This window comes from Aedes aegypti, chromosome 2 (genome assembly GCF_002204515.2).
Source record: "Aedes aegypti strain LVP_AGWG chromosome 2, AaegL5.0 Primary Assembly, whole genome shotgun sequence".
NCBI lineage: Eukaryota > Metazoa > Arthropoda > Insecta > Diptera > Culicidae > Aedes > Aedes aegypti.
The window spans coordinates 68,929,586-68,952,063 of NC_035108.1; the positions used below are offsets into that span (position 1 = coordinate 68,929,586).

Below are 22,478 nucleotides of genomic sequence, written 5' to 3' on the forward strand. Positions count from 1 at the left end.
GAGTTGACATTCACTGCTGGAATTATTGACATTTTTTTATATGGAGTTTCGAGGTTAGGTCAAGCGTGCAACGATCTATAACAAGAGCGGCCAAAAATTACTCAACGCTTTCAGGGAGTGGGAAACGTAACAATCTCACAAAAAGCATGGTAAAGCGTGGGGAGATTTAGAATTTTAATTATTGAATGGTGTAATTAAAGGACAATCCTATTCGTTTCGTCCAACAATTTTATTATCTAGATTCAAATATAAACGTTACACGAAGAGTGTTACTTTTAAAGAAGAAAACAAGCTGTCGTCATTTCACATACTTTCGAAACCAGTTTTTTTTTGCTCAAAATCGAAGCAATGTTCATAAAAATCTTTTATTGCATTGCACTTGCTATCTGTAATGCGGTGATAGATTTTCATAAGAATTTTTTCAAACATGAACGAAAAAACCGGTTTATAATTTTTGATCATTGGATGATGGATTCTTGAGCCTTAAGCGCACGTACTTAGCCTTCTATCTCAGTGAGAGCTCCTAACAAAAACATACACGTATAGATTAATATGTTCTATAATCTCTTTCAGAAATCGGTTCAAGCGATCACCGAGGTCGGCTCCAGAGGCTAAATTGGGAGTTGTGCCATCGCCACACAGTCAGGTCTCCTATTAGATTCTGTCACACATTTTACGCCCCTGAAATCTATCAGCTGTTGTGTAAGAGAAGCAGATGAAATTCGTCAGATAATACCTATACGTTCATGATATGTCTAAATATCGGCTAAAATATCGGCTTTATTTAATTGAAAACTAGCAAATGAGTGGCAGCACCTGATAGGGGAGGTGTAACAGTTTTAGCCACCCTAAGGAAAAATATTGTTTATATAAAAATCAAAAGACCTTTAGATACTGTCAATACATTAAACGAAAGCTTTCAATCCATGCTCAGCAGGGAAAATATAAAAACTAATCAGAAACTTTGTTTTTGTATCAAAAATGGAGGTGGCGAATACTGGACTACTAGCACCAGTGTTCGCCACGATTCAATTTCGGTTCCTGAATTCGCCATCTACATTGATTTCTTATGGAGGATGGCGAATTAGGAACACCGTGGCAAAAAATAGGTGCAAAGGAGCAAACATTTTAACACAGAGAAACAGACGTAACACTTAGAACAAATTGCGATCAAAATCATAGTCACGAAAACATGTACGCCCAATGCTAAAAACTCTGTAGTTGGCCGATGGACCAACAGGTGGCGGTAGTGTGTAAACGTCAAACACGAACAAAAACGACGCAAGCGCTGCGGGTTGGCGATTGACCACCTACCATATATTCGAATTGATCGTTAAAAAGTTGGTCGATGGACAGCATTGAGAGTGTGACGTCTGTTTGTCTGTGATTTTAAGGAAAATGATTTTTTTCTATTACTTTCTGAGAAAATTTTGCGGTTTCCAAGAATGTTTCCGTATCATCTTAAAGCTATTTAGCGAACGCTAAACAATTGGCAACCGTATATGTCGTAAAACATATATTATTCCAGGTGACGAATAACTGGTACATGGCGAATACCGGTACACTTTCCCTAGTGTTTAAGCTCTCAGATTTAAGATTTCATCATCTCCCGATAAGACAGAAAAAAAAGAACGTGGATGGGGTACCTACTTTGTAGAAAGAGAATCGCATAAGCGAAATGAGAGCATATACCTAGCTCCAGCAATAATGGATTCAAACGGCGTCCTAGAAAGGGCAAAGACAAGACGCATAGACATAAAGAGCATAAATGGCTGGTAGCGTGGTGCCAAAAATAGTTATTTTAGTGATTAGTTACTTACGGGGTTTAAAAAAGTGTAAGTCAAAACGTAATCAGATTAATTTCAGTTCACTATGTTAGAAAACAACATCTGAGGTAGTGCACTGCAGATTAAGGTGAAACTCCTTTGAATCCACTAATAACTGTATAAAAGTAGTGGTACACAAAAAATATTCTACTATTTGTTGGTTATAGCGAAATTATAATTGATAAGACGTTGTTGCCAGTAATCGCTACTTCAATTCGAGTCTATTCCCCTTCGACTAAATAAGATTGATTGATGTCGTACGTAACCATCAACGTATCTGACAGCCCTGCAAGCGAGCAGCCGGCGTAAAATTAGAAAAATAAAAAAAAGCGAAATACTGTGATCAAGTGATTGTTTTTAGCACGGTTTGATGAAATTTTAAGTTGTTTTCATCAGAAATCAACCAGTAATTGTTCTTTAATTAACAAGTAGTGAAAGTAAACAGTGTTGGAGGTTCTACGTTTAGCAAAAGTGGTAAAATTCGGCGAAAAGTGTTTTTTCGTTCGCAGGCGGATAAGTGTAAAAAATTGTAGCAAAGTTAACCGTCCGTGTTGAAAATTAGCACGGTTCGTGAAATTTCCACCAGCTACTAGTGTTGAATCTACGGAAATCGTAAGGTAATAGTGTTCTGATGTCTCGTTAGCAATTTGGGAGTGAACTTAGTGTAGGTAAGTGAAATATTTTGATAAATAATATGGACTTCCAGAAATGTGTTTGTATATGTGAGGAAGCCATTTTCACTGCCATGACAGGGATTCCTTCCTATATGTCCTTAAATCTTGTAACTGAACCTAATCGTGTACTATTGGAAATCGAACTCGAATTGTTCACTATAGAGGGATTCCACGGAGGCATGCAAGTCGATTCTGATCGACCATTTCAAAAATATCTGAAACTTTGCACAGTTTTTCAGTTCCAACTAAATCGTCATTTTCCGATATCAAATCTTCAAGTTGAGTCACGACTAACTTTTCAAAAGGGTGTATGTGAAAATGGTTCAAAAATATTCAAAAAGCTGCACAGCAAAAACGGTTCGTTCGATTGTTAGACAACTAAAGAAACAAAGTTAGACAACTAAATAAAGATTCCAAAAAAAAATACACACAGTAAAAAAAAATATTTTTTTTGCATTAAAAAACATCATTTTTGTCACAAAAACTCAAATATCTCAAAACCCTATCGGAATACCAACGTAATTTTTTGAGGGAAAACGGTCCATTATATTAGCTATCTACCATAAAAATTTGGTGATGGTAAGCCAATAAACAAAAAAGTTATGACATTTCAAATATTTCACAAATTTGACACTTAGTGAATTTTTTTTTTCATTGTTAATTTTTTTTAGGACCGCAGTTTGTTGCTGAATTTTTTGTTAAGGGTACCACATGAGGTTAACAAGTTGTTTTCATGATATTTTATTTAATTATTCATAACTATTATAGCATCTATTAGAAAGTTAGACACGATCCAGTGTTGTGATCTAAAGTCTTGATAGTGTCATATTTTTTATTGTACGTAACTGAAGAAAAATTCTCTCAATAGTGTTGAAACCTTTTGATAAAAGAAACCTATAAGAAACCTATAAGAAAAATTTTACAATTAAATCTTTTATAACCATAGTGGTAGTATATTTTTAGCTTTTTCGTGAGTATGTTCATGGTATGTACCTATCATGTTTTTGATGTTGTTGAAGTTACTCGCTTTCTCCCAAATATGATTAACAAAGTCTATTCTCTACCAAGGCGGGTCTATACCCAGGTGTAATCAGATTTTAACTTTGTGGAGAAAACCAGCGTCGAGAAAACCGACCTGCTTTACGTATACTAGATCACCTGGGTATAGACCCGCCTTGTTCTCTACGAGGTAAACTTTTTGCAGGTAAACTAGTCGTATACCTGTATAGAAAACTTTTTTTGTAGCTTTTGTCTTCAATATTAGATTTCTTATAGGTTTCTTTTATCAAAAGGTTTCAACACTATTGAGAGAATTTTTCTTCAGTTACGTACAATAAAAAATATGACACTATCAAGACTTTAGATCACAACACTGGATCGTGTCTAACTTTCTAATAGATGCTATAATAGTTATGAATAATTAAATAAAATATCATGAAAACAACAACTTGTTAACCTCATGTGGTACCCTTAACAAAAAATTCAGCAACAAACTGCGGTCCTAAAAAAATGTGAATCGATTAAAAAAAATGACGGAACTATTCATGAAGTGCTCACTTAGAGAATAAAAACAGTTTGTGAGCAATATCTTGAAACTTAGGAAGTACAATATAGAGTGATTCCAAGCAACAGCACCAAAATTTGGTAAATTTTTTAATTCATTTTTTTCTATTGAGCTGAAACTTTGCACAGTTTTCCAGTTCCATCTAAATCGTCATTTTCCGATATCAAATCTTCAAGTTGAGTCACGACTAACTTTTCAAAAGGGTGTATGTGAAAATGGTTCAAAAATATTCAAAAAGCTGCACAGCAAACACGGTTCGTTCGATTGTTAGACAACTAAAGAAACAAAGTTAGACAACTAAATAAAGATTCCAAAAAAAATACACACAGTAAAAAAAAATTTTTTTTGCATTAAAAAACATCATTTTTGTCACAAAAACTCAAATATCTCAAAACCCTATCGGAATACCAACGTAATTTTTTGAGGGAAAACGGTCCATTATATTAGCTATCTACCATAAAAATTTGGTGATGGTAAGCCAATAAACAAAAAAGTTATGACATTTCAAATATTTCACAAATTTGACACTTAGTGAATTTTTTTTTTCATTGTTAATTTTTTTTAGGACCGCAGTTTGTTGCTGAATTTTTTGTTAAGGGTACCACATGAGGTTAACAAGTTGTTTTCATGATATTTTATTTAATTATTCATAACTATTATAGCATCTATTAGAAAGTTAGACGCGATCCAGTGTTGTGATCTAAAGTCTTGATAGTGTCATATTTTTTATTGTACGTAACTGAAGAAAAATTCTCTCAATAGTGTTGAAACCTTTTGATAAAAGAAACCTATAAGAAATCTAATATTGAAGACAAAAGCTACAAAAAAAGTTTTTTATACAGGTATACGACTAGTTTACCTTCAAAAAGTTTACCTCGTAGAGAACAAGGCGGGTCTATACCCAGGTGATCTAGTATACGTAAAGCAGGTCGGTTTTCTCGACGCTGGTTTTCTCCACAAAGTTAAAATCTGATTACACCTGGGTATAGACCCGCCTTGGTAGAGAATAGACTTTGTTAATCATATTTGGGAGAAAGCGAGTAACTTCAACAACATCAAAAACATGATAGGTACATACCATGAACATACTCACGAAAAAGCTAAAAATATACTACCACTATGGTTATAAAAGATTTAATTGTAAAATTTTTCTTCAGTCAAGCAAACGACACCAAACTAGTCAGTAAAAACTTAAAAGTGATTTTGTTTATTAAAATCTATCGAGCAACATGAGTAGTCGCTTTCTCAACTGTTGCAGGCCGTTTGCAGAAAAAAAGTGTTCGAAAGAGCTACGAAATCTCACCGAAAGCACCATAGATAAACTGAAAGCGGCTGGTTATGCTCCAATGTCTACATTGAATACAAATTTACGCATTTGTACGTCCTGCCGTTTAAACGTTGACAAACGGGCAATCTGTACATCATCGGTGGATCAGGTTGCAGGAAGTTCGAAAACAACAACAACTGAGGAATTACTAGATGCACCGACAACAACTGAGGAGTTACCAGAAGTACCAAGTGCAGATAGTCTTGCCACGGTACCATCAGCGACATCTGTTTCAACAAATCAATCAGAAGATGAGTGCATCCAGAAGGTCAACATCGAACGCTTCAACGAAGGGATAGCTGGAATAAAAGTGACTCCGATTAAATGGACGAAGATGGGTTACGTCAATTATCCCGAGAAAAAATACCGTGAAATCAACGAAGCTGTACACGGAGAAAATGGAAAATACTAATTAGTATGAGATATATTATTTTTCATACATTATTCCTTTTTAATCATTGGTAATCTTAAAAATCAATCGTTGCTATATTACATTTTATACTTCATGATGCTTATTATTGATTAATTTTTTGCCGTGCTTTTCTAGAGATTCATGTTACTGTTCGGACTTACATCTGGTATCTGGTTTCATTCGGCTCTCATCTCATCGAAATCCGATCACGTTCTTCAATAATTCATCAATGTCGCTTGAATTCGATATTATGTGATCGTTTAATAGTGTCGCGAGTGAAAACTGTCGAACGAAGAACTGGAACGGGAATTTATTGCTCTAAACATCATGATTCACAGTAGATCACCCGCCAGTATATCATTCTATTTGAAAGTCTATTGTATCCAGTAGTCATATGAAACAACTTCATTGAAGGAATTTTCATCCCAGGGAAGCTGCGGCAAGAAAAAATAACAAAATGAATGGATGAATAGCGATAAGGTAAGTTGGTTTGTCGTATTCATATCGGTGTTTAGTGATCATATCTAACAATTTCAGTTCATTTTGCTAAAGGAGCTCCATTCCGAACATCGTGAGCTAATCAGAAGTAACTGCGGCAAGGATGTGGATAACGGATTTTAATCGATGCGGAAACGGATCCGAGGAAGAATGAACTATAAACAGGAAAGCTAAATACACTTGTAAGGAATTAGATGTAAGATACAATACAAATGAAAATAAACACTTTACATGCTGTTTTCCTTCCTCACGTTTTCGATGCTTTTGTTTACAGTTATTTAATGAAAATGGTTGATTTTATTCAATATATAGAATTTAAGATTTTTATGCATTTAAATGTATAACTCCCAAAAAATCATTCATCGATATAAAACCCGTTTATACTAGCCAAGCTTAATACGTAAAAATGCACCGAATATGGTTTTAGTATGGTATTTAAGCTATCTAGTGTAACATTTTTTAAGCGTGTACGAAGAAACCTCTTCAAATAGGGTCCTAAAGCCCTGTCCCAATTTTAGTGCTAAACGCTTAAGTTTAGGCCAAAAACACATGTTTACTCAATTTTTTAATGTTCTCCGTTGGTTTAAGCCCAAAAACCATTTTTTATGTTTCTTTAGATTTTGTCACACCCCTTGGCTTAAACTCAAATTTTTGGGTATATTTTGTTTTCCGTGTCCCTTCCGATATGTCAGTTAGGAACAACCCCAGTGTTAAAACTAAAAGCCCTGTGGTGTTTTTGACGACTAAGCGAACGTCAAACATGATCAAAAGTGTCAAGGTTCATTTATGGTCCTAATTTTTAAATTAAAGTTTCAACATGATATAGTCCTTATTTGAGCGGGAAAAATTGCTAAAGTAGTTGCAGTCAGAGTTTATATACACAGAGTTGCGCGAAGAGACTTCTTTGAATGCCTCCTCTTCTTCGTCTTCGAAAACAGCCCCTATCTATTTTGCTGGGCTGCTCGATAGGTAGACGGTTTGACAGTTCGATAGGTAGATTTGGTTTCACTCTTCGCGCAACTCTTCATTCATAGACTCTGGTTGCAGTAACATGCTCTTTCGTGTTATTAAATAAAAACAAGATTTCATTAAAAAATTTAGGACCCAATTAGGACCTGAGGATGTGGAAACGAACGAACCGTTTTTGCTGTGCAGCTTTTTGAATATTTTTGAACCATTTTCACATACACCCTTTTGAAAAGTTAGTCGTGACTCAACTTGAAGATTTGATATCGGAAAATGACGATTTAGATGGAACTGGGAAACTGTGCAAAGTTTCAGCTCAATAGAAAAAAATGAATTAAAAAATTTACCAAATTTTGGTGCTGTTGCTTGGAATCACTCTATATTGTACTTCCTAAGTTTCAAGATATTGCTCACAAACTGTTTTTATTCTCTAAGTGAGCACTTCATGAATAGTTCCGTCATTTTTTTTAATCGATTCACATTGATTCTGTTGTACTACACGCTAAGAAAATAAAATACTAGATAAGTTAAATACCATTCTAAAACCATATTTGATCTATTCACTCATTGGAATGAATTAAAAAGCAATATGCATTGCTAGTATAAACGATAATTATATATGAGCATGCTTATAACGAACATAAGCCTTTCGAATAATAAAAAAGAATAATTCAACAAATCTGATAAACAATGTTTTTATCCTGAAAAAAAAACAAACCTAAACAAACTAAATCTAAAGAAAACAATGTTTTTGTTCAAAAATACGTTTTAATCACTTTCATAAGTTGCCTCATGTCGTGTCGCTTGTCGTAATTTTTCTGAATTCATAACCACGTCAATGAAACGGTGAGAAGCCGCCGCAACTTTTTGGACTTGTTGGCATGCTCTTAATTGACCCCAGCAAAATGAATTAATTCCGGTCCATTTACATCCACTGCTCTGTTCTTCCCAAGGATCTGCCAGCTGAGAAGATCTTGCTATTTCGTTTCCAGCGCTGCATTGAACTCCAAATCCAATGACCGGAAGTTTTGGATAGGATTCTAAATAAACAAAAATACTGCGATAAGTGCATTCACGGAACCGCTGAATGCAGGAAAAAACTTACCGAGAGTGACACGTTCAGGCTGATACGGCATATTTTATGATATGTTTTATGAATCCGTGAAAACCAACGTTATTTTGTAATTCACAATCACTTGGCTCGAAAACATGAGGACTCGCTAAAACAAAATGTCTGAATCGCTGATTGCTGATTTGGCAAAGTCTCAAGAATAAATTCGGGTATCCAAAAAGCTCAGGTAATAATAAATTCTCAAAATGACTACGAATGTATAAAACATATTATCGCAAAGTATATTTTTTATTCAATGCAATGATTATAAGTAAATTAAGTTAAAAATATAATATATATTATGCTAACAAGAGTTTTCCATTTTCTCCGTGTAGAATGAAACTGTTTAAGTTGATTAGAGATGATGATCAGAACAGTTTAAGCATCATTTCTCATAATCATCTCTAATTCCATTATTTCTCATCTTTTCTTCATGTAAATAGGAAAACAAATATTTAAAATTGTATTTTGTAAAAATTTTCTGAAAATAAATAGCAGAGAGTATGGGCAGAGCAGAGATACAATCCAAGTTACCGCTATTGCGACTTTTAAGCTTAAGGTTATTCTACGGCTAATGTAGGGCATGTCAGCTAACACTATATTAACACGCAAGCCGAATTAAAGTTCTACAGTGAGGATCCGATTTTGTCAGCCCCTCGATGAATTTTAGGCTGACAAAATGGGGAACCTGACAAAATCGGGTTATTTTATTTTGTTTCTGTTTTCAACATTTTGATATGTTAATAATTGCTTGTAAACCGCATCAAGAACTTACATGGACTTTTAAGGGGGCAATGGACATGGACGTAGCCAGTTTTTTTTATCAGGGGGAGAATATCGGTTCTTAACATTTCAATCACGATTTTCACGCCAAAACGATCACTATACACAATCTCTGTACTCTTTTTGCATGAAACATGAAACTATGCAAGATATCCACCCTATTTTTTTTTTTCATAGTAAGCAAAGTGAAGTCCTAAATGCGTCTTGTTTCAGTTTTGAGTGACGGGTCTACTTAAGATGATTATAGAACGAAGCCACACCTCACATATTCAGGAGCAGAAGACTTGAGAACCAAACAGCGCTCTGCGTTGAAAATCTATCCCATTGATCACCACCAGCAAGCAAGTAATTTGATTGATTTTCAACGCGAACTGTTGTCAGATTCTCTGGTCTTGTGCGCTTGAAAATTCGATGTTTGTCTTCCTTTTATAATCACCTTAAAGTTTCGGAAATTTACCCATTGGAAAAATTCTGAAGCTTTGGTTCGTTGTGGTTCATTTGATCGGCAATTTCGCTCTGGCCAGTAAATCATACGGAATCAACCTGAGTTCCTAGTTATACATGATCGTTGAATTATCTAAGAATTTCTCCCAGAACACCGAAATTCCTAAACAGGGTGTCTACTGCCTGCAAAACCTGGAATTATCAGGGAATTTCGGCTACACTCAGGAAAAGTATTGTGAAATAGTAATACATGGTAGAATATGTCCTTTTTGTAATACAAAATCTTTTCAATGAAAAAAATTTCGGCTTCGCCGCTATTTAAATGCTACTTGAGATGTTTAGTCTTTTTATTTTAGTGATTTAGTAAAACAACTACCGAAAAACTAAACATTACATATATTTTGCAATTGGATTTGATGTACAAATTGATGTGAAATTCGCGGAAAAGTTTCCCGTCTTCCTCGGTGAGAATCGGTCATATACCTTACTTACTTTTGCTGGCGCTACGTCCTTCAAGACATGACCTGCGCCACAATGTTACGCCAACTAACTCGGTCCATGGCTGCTAACCTCCAATTCCTCGATCGTCCCACACTTCCAAGATCCTGTTCCACTTGGTCAAACCACCTAGCTCGTTGCGCTCCCCTTCGTCTTGTACCGGCCGGATTTGAGTTGAACACCATTTTTGCGGGATTGTTGTCCGGCATTCTCACAACGTGTCCCGCCCATCGTACCCTTCCAGCTTTGGCGACTTTCGTGATACTGGGTTCACCGTAGAGTTGCGCAAGCTCGTGGTTCATTCTTCTCCTCCATACGCCGTTCTCACATACTCCGCCGAAGATCGTCCTAAGCACACGTCGTTCAAAAACTCCTAGCGCTTGCAGGTCCTCTTCGAGCATTGTCCACGTCTCATGCCCGTAGAGGACTACCGGTCTTATTAGCGTCTTGTACATGGTACACTTAGTACGGAAGTGAAGTTTACCAGACCGCAAGGTCTTGTGGAGTCCATAGTAAGCACGACTTCCGGCGATGATACGTCTTCGAATTTCTCTGCTGCAGTTGTTATCCGACGTTATCAATGATCCGAGATAGACGAATTCGTCCACCACCTCGAACTCATCCCCGTCGATCGTCACGCGTCTGCCTATGCGAGCTCTATCGCGCTCGGTTCCCCCAGCCAGCAGATATTTCGTCTTCGACGTATTTACCTTCAATCCAACCCGATCTGTTTCACGTTTCAGCCTGGTATACTGTTCAGCAACCACCTGGAACGTTCTTCCGACAATGTCCACGTCGTCAGCGAAACAAATGAACTGGCTGGATTTATTGAAGATCGTGCCCCGCATGTTGAAGCCCGCCCGTTTCATAACACCTTCTAGCGCAATATTGAACAGGAGGCAGGAAAGACCATCGCCTTGTCGAAGTCCTTTGCGTGTTTCAAACGGGTCCGATAAAGCACCCGATATCTTCACACAGCACTGTACACTATCCATCGTAGCTTTGATCAGTCTAGTCAGTTTCCCGGGAAAACCGTTCTCGTCCATAATCTTCCATAGCTCTTCGCGGTCGATGGTATCGTAGGCCGCTTTGAAATCGATGAATAGGTGGTGCGTAGGGACTTGATATTCGCGACACTTTTGGAGGATCTGCCGCAACATAAAGATTTGGTCTGTCGTCGATCGACCGTCCACAAATCCGGCTTGATAACTTCCAACAAATCTGCTTGCCAGTGGCGATAGACGGCGGAAGATGATCTGGGAAAGCACTTTATAGGCTGCATTAAGAATGGTGATCGCTCGATAGTTCTCACATTCTAACTTGTCACCCTTTTTGTATATTGGGTATATTATTCCCTCCTTCCACTCCTCCGGTAGCTGTTCTGTATCCCAGATCCTGGCTATCAATCGGTGCAGACAAGTGGCCAACCTGTCCGGGCCCATTTTAATAAGTTCCGCTCCAATACCATCCTTTCCAGCTGCTTTGTTGTTCTTGAGCTGTTTGATAGCATCCTTAACTTCACCTATTGTGGGAGTTGGCACGTCTCCCTCATCCGCCGTACTGATGAAGCCATTCCTCCTGCTGTCTTGATCTTCCTCCTCTGCGCCGTTTAGGTGTTCATCGTAGTGCTGCTTCCACCTTTCAATCACCTCACGTTCGTCCGTCAAGATACCACCATCCTTATCCCGGCACATTTCGGCTCGCGGCACAAAGCCTTTGCGGGATGCATTTAGTTTCTTGTAGAACTTACGTGTTTCTTGAGAACGATACAACTGCTCCATCTCTTCGCACTCCAACTCTTCCAGGCGGCGCTTTTTATCCCGGAATAGATGGGTTTGCTGTCTTCGCTTCTGTTTGTATCGTTCCACGTTTTGACGGGTGCCTTGCTGCAGCATCATCGCCCGCGCTGCATTCTTCTCGTCCAAAACCGTCTGACACTCCTCGTCGAACCAACCGTTCCGTCGATTTGCTTCCACGAACCCAATGGCACCTTCCGCTGCGTTGTTTATGGCTGCTTTGAGACTACTCCAGCAGTCCTCAAGAGGGGCTTCGGTGAGCTCTCCCTCTTCCGGCAACGCTGCCTCAAGGCTTTGCGCGTATTCAGTTGCGACTTCGGGTTGCTTGAGTCGCTCCAGATTGTACCGGGGCGGGCGTCGGTACCGAATGTTGTTCACAACGGAAAGTCGTTGGCGCACTTTAACCGTCACAAGGTAGTGGTCCGAATCGATGTTTGCGCCGCGATAGGTTCTGACGTCGATAATGTCCGAGAAGTGCCTTCCATCAATCAAAACGTGGTCGATTTGCGATTCAGTCTGTTGGGGTGATCTCCAGGTGTACCGATACGGGAGGCTGTGCTGGAAGTAGGTACTACGTATAGCCATGTTTTTGGAGGCGGCGAAATCAATCAGTCTATGGCCGTTTTCGTTCGTAAGCTGGTGAGCGCTGAACTTCCCTATAATCGGTCTAAATTCCTCCTCCTGGCCAACCTGAGCGTTGAGATCTCCGATAACGATTTTGACATCATTGCTTGGGCAGCCGTCGTATTCACGTTCCAGCTGCGCGTAGAAAGCGTCCTTATCGTCATCGTCACTTGCTAGGTGAGGGCTGTGCACGTTGATTATGCTGATATTGAAGAAACGGCCTTTGATCCTCAACTTGCACATTCTGTTGTCGATTGGCCACCACCCAATCACGCGCCTCTGCATTTCGCCCATCACGATAAAAGCTGTGCCCAGTTCATGTCTATTGCCGCAGCTCTGGTAGATGGTATAACCATCCCTATACGTATGTACCGTCGACCCTTTCCAGCAAACCTCCTGCAGCGCTACGATGTCGAACTTGCGGACCCTCAATAATTCGGAAAGAATGCGGGTACTTCCCAAGAAATTGAGAGACTTACAGTTCCATGATCCGAGTTTCCAATCGTTAGTCCGTTTTCGATGCCTGGGTCTATGCCGATTGTTCCGGTCCGAATTTACATTGTATGCTTCCTGTACTGATGATTTTTACGGCTGGCTTGTAAGGCCTGCACCAACCCCCTGTCTCGCCGGAGGATCATCGTGCACAGCACTGTTTAGAGTCCCACGCTGGCACTAGGACGATGATCAGCCGCTCCTAACATGGAGAACAGACGCTGTTTTGAGCCGCCCCTAACATGGAGAACAGACGCTCTGATAAGCTACACCCTCAGAAGAGAGGAGCCCCCCTTCCCTGTCAGCATACGACCAAGGTTCCACCAGGGTTGGTTACCCGATCTTCCCTACGGTTACTCGTATCCCAGGCGGCACCACGGGGAGGTAGGGATAGGAGTTACTGGACAAGAGGCTAAGGACCACAAATGGGGTCTATTTTATACCTGCAGGTACGCGAAGTACCAATGGTACGCATTGTCCAGTCATTTACCACCTATATACCTAATTCTTCTGAAAGAGGTTCGCCTTGTGAAAGAGGACCACGTGATTCTTGAGCTGGAATCGAATGCAAGTTAACTTCTGCGTTCATGAGTCCTCTCGTGGCGTAGGGGTAACGCGCCCTATCTAGTGAACAGGGAGTCGTTAGTTCGATTCTCACCGAGAAGACGGGAAACGTTTTCGCGATTTTCACATCTATTTGTCCATTTAATTCAATTGCAAAATATATGTAATGTTTAGTTTTTCGGTAGTTAACGAGTTTAACAAACATCCACTCAGCTGGTTAGCCGTAAACCACGAATCATAATTAATTAAACAAGTAAACAAGAAAACAGAACATAAGATAGCCAAGTTGGTAAAGGCAAGTACAGTTCCCAGTGACAGTTGGGTGCCTACTATGAGCATATAAAATAATACATTTTTTAAGAAAAGAGTAAAAATTACATCGGGTACGGAAAATAGTACATTCTCAGGTAAGCAGCCCAATTAACATTAGTAGCTGAACAATGATTTGTTAGATTGAAATAAGCTTAGGAATGATTTATTCAGGTCTTATTCAACAAAAATGTTTGTTGGGAGGTCCCTTTCAAGAGTCTTGGACACCGTTTTTATTCATGTCTCTAAAAAAATTCTACTTTTGATTAAGGTTTTAAAATACATTTTAATCAAAATGGTATCTAAAGTCACTTTTTTCGTTTTCACCCCTATCGTAGCTCCAGAGCTCCATTAATTTTCGACGAACTTGAGGCAAACCATACCAAATAAATACTATGTATTAGTTTCTAGAATATGAATTTATACTTATCAGATTAATCCAAAAACAATGTTTCAATCGATCAAACTCGTGGGAAAGAGAAAGTTAATCTGCTTGCAGTGAATCCTGATGCAACACTCTACAAGCTCCAGAGAAACCTTCAGAGACTATTATGCGACTATTTATGCTGAGATTACTTCTGAAATACTTTCAGGAACTACATCAGGGATGCCACCAGTAATTTTTCAATGGATGTTTAGAGTGAATTTCTTCAGAAATTGGTCGAAAAAGTCCTAGAGCACTCCAACGCCTACCTTGAGTAAATTTCTCAGAGATTATTGTGAAAAAATCTCAGGATATCCGCCAGATGTTTTCTACACTGATTCTTTCGCCAATATCTCCAAGTGTTACTTCTAGGACTTGTCCGACAGAAGTTCTTCCACAAAGGTTTATTCCAGAGTTTTTGAAAAAACACGTTCCCGACGTTTTTCCCAGAAACTGCAATAGTTCCTGCGCTTTTTTATTCAATCCAGACATATAAGGATTCTTTTAAAAAAACATCCACAATAACTCTCCAAAATTGCTTAAAAAATCCTCAATACATGATTCGATGCGATCAATCATAAAATTTTCCGAGAAATCATCGATTAATTCCCCCTGGGGTTCCTTATTATGTTGTTCTAAAAATTTCTCCAGCATTTCATCAAAATCTTATTCTAATAATTTTTCAAATACAATTTCCAAATCTCCATGAATTCTTCAAAATCTCATTCAAGGTTCCACACCTGTTATTACTAAAGCAATTATTACAGTTATTGCTCCGATCATTTATAGATAAATTTCTTCAGAAATTATGTCCAAATTTCTCCAAAAAGCCTTGTTGGACATTATTTTATCAAGGCATAGTTAGAAGAACTCACACAAGTATCATCAGAGATTACTCTAGGGTTTTTTGGCAGATTTTTCAAAATTTTCTGCAAACAAATCTGAAAAAAATTCTTTAAAAATTCCTGGAAATTCGACATACTAAATTAAGTTTTCATGGAAGAATTCTAAGAAGCATCTCCAAAAACAAGAATCTCTGAAGATATTAGATGTACTCCCAGGAACGATTTATGGAATAATTTCAGGAATAAACACGTTTAAGAGCTATCTAGAGGAACATAAATGAAATCCCAAGAGGAATTCCTGACGAAACACGAGGAGCTTTCTCTAATTACTCTAATGATTATTTGGCAGAAAGTTTGAGTTTCCTAACAGATTTGATAAAACCTTCGAATAACTGGCAAGATGTTTTTAGAAGGCTGATTGTTTGGTGGACTCAAGAAGTTTTCCAATCTATCATGACGTAATTATTGTATAAATACGAGCGCTGGAGACAATCTTTGAATAATTAACAGATTAATATTAAGATTATTTTTTTGTAATAAACTTTTTTCATCGTCTAGAGGGGAGGAGGCAACATTTGCCCCTCTGGCTATGCCCATGACATCAAACATCATCATCAATTTAAATGGAAACGTGGCACGGTGTGCTGGAACACACATATTATCGAACTTGCATGAACCTCCGATCTTTTTTCACCAAAAGTTAGCCTTGGTAGTCAAAAAAAGCTTGCGGCATATTAAAAAATCTTTCACCGGCAAAAATTTGAAATAAGTTGATTTTCATAGTTTTGCCCTTTCCTCATATAAGGGTTTATATGAGAATATTAGAGTTACACTAATTTTAATGAATTTTCAACGGTTAATTGCCAATTTGACATATATTGAACACGAATGAATTATCAGATGTTTCAAATTGAGCATCATTTCGTACGTACACTCATACAATATGACCAGCCCATGGTGGCATGCCGCATTTTATATTGCTAAAAATCACTATTCTTTTGTGGATAGCTAGCTATTCATACGAACGCTTTGTATTCTTCATTCTGGAAAAACGTTCCAACTTGGACATAGACTGTGAGCTTATGCAAGTTTTTTCTATAAGGTGTCTCAATTGTTTCCATACCTAAGGAGTTGATCATAATAGGTGAATCAAATCAGTACTTGCATATTGATCTATGCGGCAGAGTTTTCCAATCATAATAGAAAATCCCTGAAATGGATACACGTAGGCTACACATTCATGTGCACGCAAAAGTCTTGAAAGATAGTTCAATTCAACATGATTCACAGTGAATGGCTTTTATAGTTTACATATGGTTTCAAGTACATCATTAAGTGTTGCGCATTCAAGAATCTGCTATTATATTTCGCATTGCGCACAGTAGAGCGTGATCACGTCGGATCGTTTGTCATAAAATGAAGAATAATGCGGCGTTGATAGCAAATCGATCCAACGCAATCCTGCACTTTAATTTACGACTGCACACTCATGGAAGGCACAACTTGCAAAACAGACACAACAATTTTATTAATTTTTATAATCAACTCTCCCTGACTTTATATTTCGTAACTCGATATCGAGTTTGATAACCATAGTGAAACTTAGATTTTATGGCTACCTCGATGGTCCCTTGGATTGTATTTGCACTGGTTTTGTGTTCTGTTACTCTGTACCTTTCTCAATCGATGACCCTTTTAATATCGAGGTTCGGAGAATCGAGTGTAACATGAAAACATAAATTTAAGTATTTAGTATTAGATAGGCGAATGGAATTGAGGATACGTTAATGATGTGAGGTTCTATGAACATATACAACGAGTGGCTGCAAGATTTCAACAAAATTCTGCATAAAAACTTTACAAATATCGCATTATATTGTTACACTCACATAAAAAGTCAGGCCTTAAGAGATTTTTTGTTTTGAAATTCTAATTTTTCTGCATATAACCTTTACATGTTCTATAAAGATATTTCACAATACTTGTTTTTAATTATGAATCGTGGTTTACGGCTTACCAGCCGAGCGGAAGTTTAACAACTACCGAAAAGCTAAACATTACATATAATTTGCAATTGGATTAGATGGACAAATTGATGTGAAGATTTGCGAAAAAGTTACACGTCTTCTCAGTGAGAATCGAACTCACGACTCCCCGATCTCTAGTTGGGGCGCGTTAACCACTACGCCATGAGAGGACTTATGAACGCAGAAGTTAACCTGAATTCGATTTCAGCTCAATAATCACGTGGTTCTTTTTCGCAAAGTGCACCTCTTTCGGAAGAATTAGATGCCCATCCAAACACAACGCTTTCTATATATATCCAATGCCTAGCCCGAGAGCGCATTGTTTTTTAGGTATAGGAATAGCACACTACACTAGCCAGCAACTGCGCTGGCTGAGGTATCTATTAATTTTGATTAATTTTGTATGCTCTATGCTGGGTTATACTTCACTGAGGCCTTAAGTGTCCGTAATATGAATCAAAACGGTAATTTCTCTGGTTGGACTATTCTTGCAAACGTATCTACCATTCATGTCTAAAATGAACGAAAAAGGTTAGGTAAGCCTGGATTAGATTTATGAGTTGTAGTGTGTAACTTTAAATTTATATGAGGTTATGTCAATAAGTGAAGTCGTTATAAAACGGCATACTACCATGGGCTGGTCACATTGTGTGAGTGCAGGTAGAAATGAAGCTCAATATGAAACATCTGATATTTCAGTCGTGTTCAAAATGCGTCAGAATGGTCTTAAACCGTTAAAAATTAATCAACATTAGTGTAACTCTAATATTCACCTATGAACTTTTATATAAGGAAAGGGCAAAAATATAAAAATCAACTTTTTTCAAATTTTTGCCGATGAAAGATTTTTTAATATGCCGTGAGCTTTTTTTGACTACCAAGGCCAACTTTTAGTGAAAAAAGATCGGAGGTTCATGCAAGTTCGATAATATATGTGTTTCAGCACACCGTGCGTGGTGAACCATTACGAAAACAATTTTTTGACAAATTTTACACACACTAGTGGAATTAAATGGCATAGTACTAAATTCGGTTCTTTATCTACTTAAAATAGACTGACAAAATCGGGTCAAAAATCTGACAAAATCGGGGGCTAACAAAATCGGGTCAGTACTGTATTTGATTACCGGAGAAGTTTGACTTTCTAATGATAGTTTATCTCAAAATTTTCCAATAGTGTGAAACAGGACGCAATTTTGTATGTTTTAGCGAAACATGAACGTGAAACTCCTGAGCCAAAACGAGGAAGCAAAACTATTGTACGGATTATTTGCTTACTTAATCTCTTCTCAGTAAAAGAAAAAAAAAATCAAAACTTTCAATAAAATGGTTACTGTTTTTTTTTTGTTACAGTCAAACATATCTCATTAAAAATCATGTTGAAAACTGTAAGACAAACGCCTAATTAAAGGACCTGGACGTTCTTTGCACATAGGGAATGTTAAGATGAAATGGGTTAAGATTTCGATGATATACAGATATTTAAAATGAGTAAGATTTACTGTACACTGATGAAAAATACATAGTATGCGCTAGGTAATAAACGGTAGTGTTTATTTTTACCATGTCAAATAATAGTGTCCATGATCGTAAAATCTGTTAAGTGTACCTAATACCTAATAGTTAAAGTTACTTTAGCTTGACAACACTTACAATAGTAGCCGTCACTATAACAGATAGTATAATCAACCAATGTTTTGTGTTTTATTAGACTATGCCGATAGTTCGCTGGTTAAATTGCTCATAAAAGATTTTGTAAAATTTTGAACCGAGCTGATGTGATTCAAAATTGATTGGTTTAATTGCTTAACATAGGTCATAAATAAAAGAAATAATTGCGTATTTCAAAAGGTATTGTTCGACAATAGAGGATAAATGTTCCATCCATTTTTTATTTGGGAGATTCGGGATTCTAAAAAAAGTTTCAGTTAGTGTTGAAAACAAGAATCTAAACAATGAATCACAGTTTCAGAAAAAAAACTGCAGTTGCATATTAAATGGTACGAATTTCTATAATCGGATTCACAACTATAACAATAACTCGATATTTGTGGGGCCCGTTCATATGCATAAATTGTAGCTTGAGCAGTATGGTTACTTGAGTATATATTCAATGAATAGACATGTGTGTTTCATCAAAAATTGAATATATGTTCCATGTTCTGAATTTGATTTTTAGTTTAAGATTTGAGTTTAATTTTTAGATTTGTTGAACTAGTAATAAGTTAGGTTACAAGTTTTCTCTGATGCGGATTCCTCTACAGAGATTTGTTCAACACTACATTCAGAGGCTCGTGCAGAAATCCCTCCAGATTCCTCCGGAAATTCGTGCTGAATTTCCTCTTGTACTATCTATCTAAGTTATCTGTCCATAATTTGCTCCAGGTAATCCTTCAGCAATCTAAGGCTGACAAATCCTGTTATTTCCACAGGGATTACTCCAATAATTCACCCAGCGATTTTTTTTGTAATCAATTTTCAAATATACCTGTAGGGGAACCTGTACCAATTCGGACCATCAAGCATTTCTCAATACTGGCGCTTCTGTCAAGATCGTGTGCACCTTTTTCCTACCCACCGTCTGGCTTGGATCTAACAGAATAAATTTGAAGCCTTTTTTCCAGTTATTTCGTTTGCTTTTTATATTAACTTGTCTTTTTTATGTGCTCTAGTGTACTGTCGGTTCGTATTATTTCTAAGCTTCTGTAAGCGACAATAATTCTCCAATATTTCTGTATTGCTAATGTTATTAGGGGGACATGGGGCAAGAGTGACACCCGGGGCAAAAGTGCCACCTCTAATTTCACGTAGTTCAAATCAATTTTTTGATGTTTAACGCAGGATAAGAATACATTGAGTACTAATTGAGGATTGTGTAAATATTACAGTTAAAAATGTTTAGTACAAAAAATTAGAAAAATGTATTTATCTCACCAACGCGAAAAATGCGAAATATTATAAGATTGTAAGACTGGAAAACAAGGTTTGACTCCCAATAAATACAAAACATATTGATTTTTCCGCACAGTATTAATGATTTACAATTGTTCAATATAGCTGTGAGGAAATTTTTTCGAAAAAGTTCTTTTGACATTAAGTTTTACATATTTAAAAACTGTATGTCTTATGGGGCAAGAGAGAAACCGCAATTTTCACATATAAAATCAAATGAACTTTTATTTTTCTTGTTTAATATTGCATTAAATCAATGCTTCCTACTAAATAAAACAAACATCTTGGACACTCAAAATGGTTTCATTCAATTTTTACTATTATTGTTACAGTCAAATAAGATGAGAACTAAATTAATTTCGTAAAATTACTGTTTAACCATAAGTCAACTTTTATCCCTCAGTTTTTATCTTTACGTACTCTAGAATGTATCGTTTAGGCGGGGAAATAATAATATACAAAATTTGTGGCATTTTGCTCTGGTGGTCTTCTTGCCCCATACGAGTGGCATTCTTGTCCCGTGCCTCGTCAAAAAACCTCATAAGAAGGAACATTTTCAAAAATCTAAAATCATCATGTGTTTCTTATATTTTTGAAATCTATCGATATCATCATTTAGAACAAGAGGTGAACTTGCCCCTACACTGGAATAATCTTAATCAAAAATTGTGCTAATCAACCATAATTTGAACCTATATATCTTAAGGTGTCCTTCTTGCCCCCAGCCCCCCTATTATTATTATTTTTATAATCGAACACTCCTAGCTTAAGCTTTCATCTGACCATATGGTTGTGATATGTCTATGCACTGTTTATGCTCAGCTAGTTTGAAAATCCCAAAATGTGTATTGTTCCAATCCGAACCTTTTGATATGGTTCAATACGGACCTCTTGATTTTCAACGAGCAATCAGATACTCCAACTCGATGCTGTGAATTTTGTCAGAATAACAAAAAACTCCAAAATTGAAATAGTGTTCTATATCTCGATATCTCCCATACACAATGATCCGTTCAAAATCGAGTTGAGGAGAGCTAATTGTACCCCATTTTGAACCAGTTTCGGTTTTTTCCCACGTTTTTTAAATGAAATTCACAATTTACTTGAGCTAGTTCTGACTCGAAATCAATTGAAATTTGTCACGCTTTGAGTTTTTCTTTTGCTTATGCTCACAGAAGAATTTTAATAAGCTTTGGCACCAAACAAATCGGAGTTATATTTTATTACTGCCATATAGCAAAGAACGATAAAATATAGGGTGGTCAGAATTAGGTCCAATTCGGACCTTCTGGAGAATTTTGTTCAAACATGTCTAGTCATGTCCTGGTACACGCTAAGAAAATAAAATACTAGATAAGTTAAATACCATTCTAAAACCATATTTGATCTATTCACTCATTGGAATGAATTAAAAAGCAATATGCATTGCTAGTATAAACGATAATTATATATGAGCATGCTTATAACGAACATAAGCCTTTCGAATAATAAAAAAGAATAATTCAACAAATCTGATAAACAATGTTTTTATCCTGAAAAAAAAACAAACCAAAACAAACTAAATCTAAAGAAAACAATGTTTTTGTTCAAAAATACGTTTTAATCACTTTCATAAGTTGCCTCATGTCGTGTCGCTTGTCGTAATTTTTCTGAATTCATAACCACGTCAATGAAACGGTGAGAAGCCGCCGCAACTTTTTGGACTTGTTGGCATGCTCTTAATTGACCCCAGCAAAATGAATTAATTCCGGTCCATTTACATCCACTGCTCTGTTCTTCCCAAGGATCTGCCAGCTGAGAAGATCTTGCTATTTCGTTTCCAGCGCTGCATTGAACTCCAAATCCAATGACCGGAAGTTTTGGATAGGATTCTAAATAAACAAAAATACTGCGATAAGTGCATTCACGGAACCGCTGAATGCAGGAAAAAACTTACCGAGAGTGACACGTTCAGGCTGATACGGCATATTTTATGATATGTTTTATGAATCCGTGAAAACCAACGTTATTTTGTAATTCACAATCACTTGGCTCGAAAACATGAGGACTCGCTAAAACAAAATGTCTGAATCGCTGATTGCTGATTTGGCAAAGTCTCAAGAATAAATTCGGGTATCCAAAAAGCTCAGGTAATAATAAATTCTCAAAATGACTACGAATGTATAAAACATATTATCGCAAAGTATATTTTTTATTCAATGCAATGATTATAAGTAAATTAAGTTAAAAATATAATATATATTATGCTAACAAGAGTTTTCCATTTTCTCCGTGTAGGAGATATCACAAAACTCTCTGAGAGAAAAGTGTGCGCGCTAAATAAGGCATTCACGAAAATATAA

The 22,478-nt window shown here is 36.9% G+C and overlaps 1 protein-coding gene and 1 long non-coding RNA gene across 4 annotated transcripts in view; both read left to right on the forward strand.

Moving 5' to 3' along the window:
* Positions 1-22,478, forward strand: part of LOC5572342 (iodotyrosine deiodinase 1) — a 28,735-nt gene that overhangs the window by 3,772 nt on the left and 2,485 nt on the right. The window lies entirely within an intron of this gene.
* On the forward strand, positions 5,770-6,589 carry LOC110675630. Its single transcript, XR_002499661.1, has 2 exons — positions 5,770-6,283; positions 6,341-6,589. It is a non-coding gene; the product is annotated as an uncharacterized LOC110675630 (long non-coding RNA).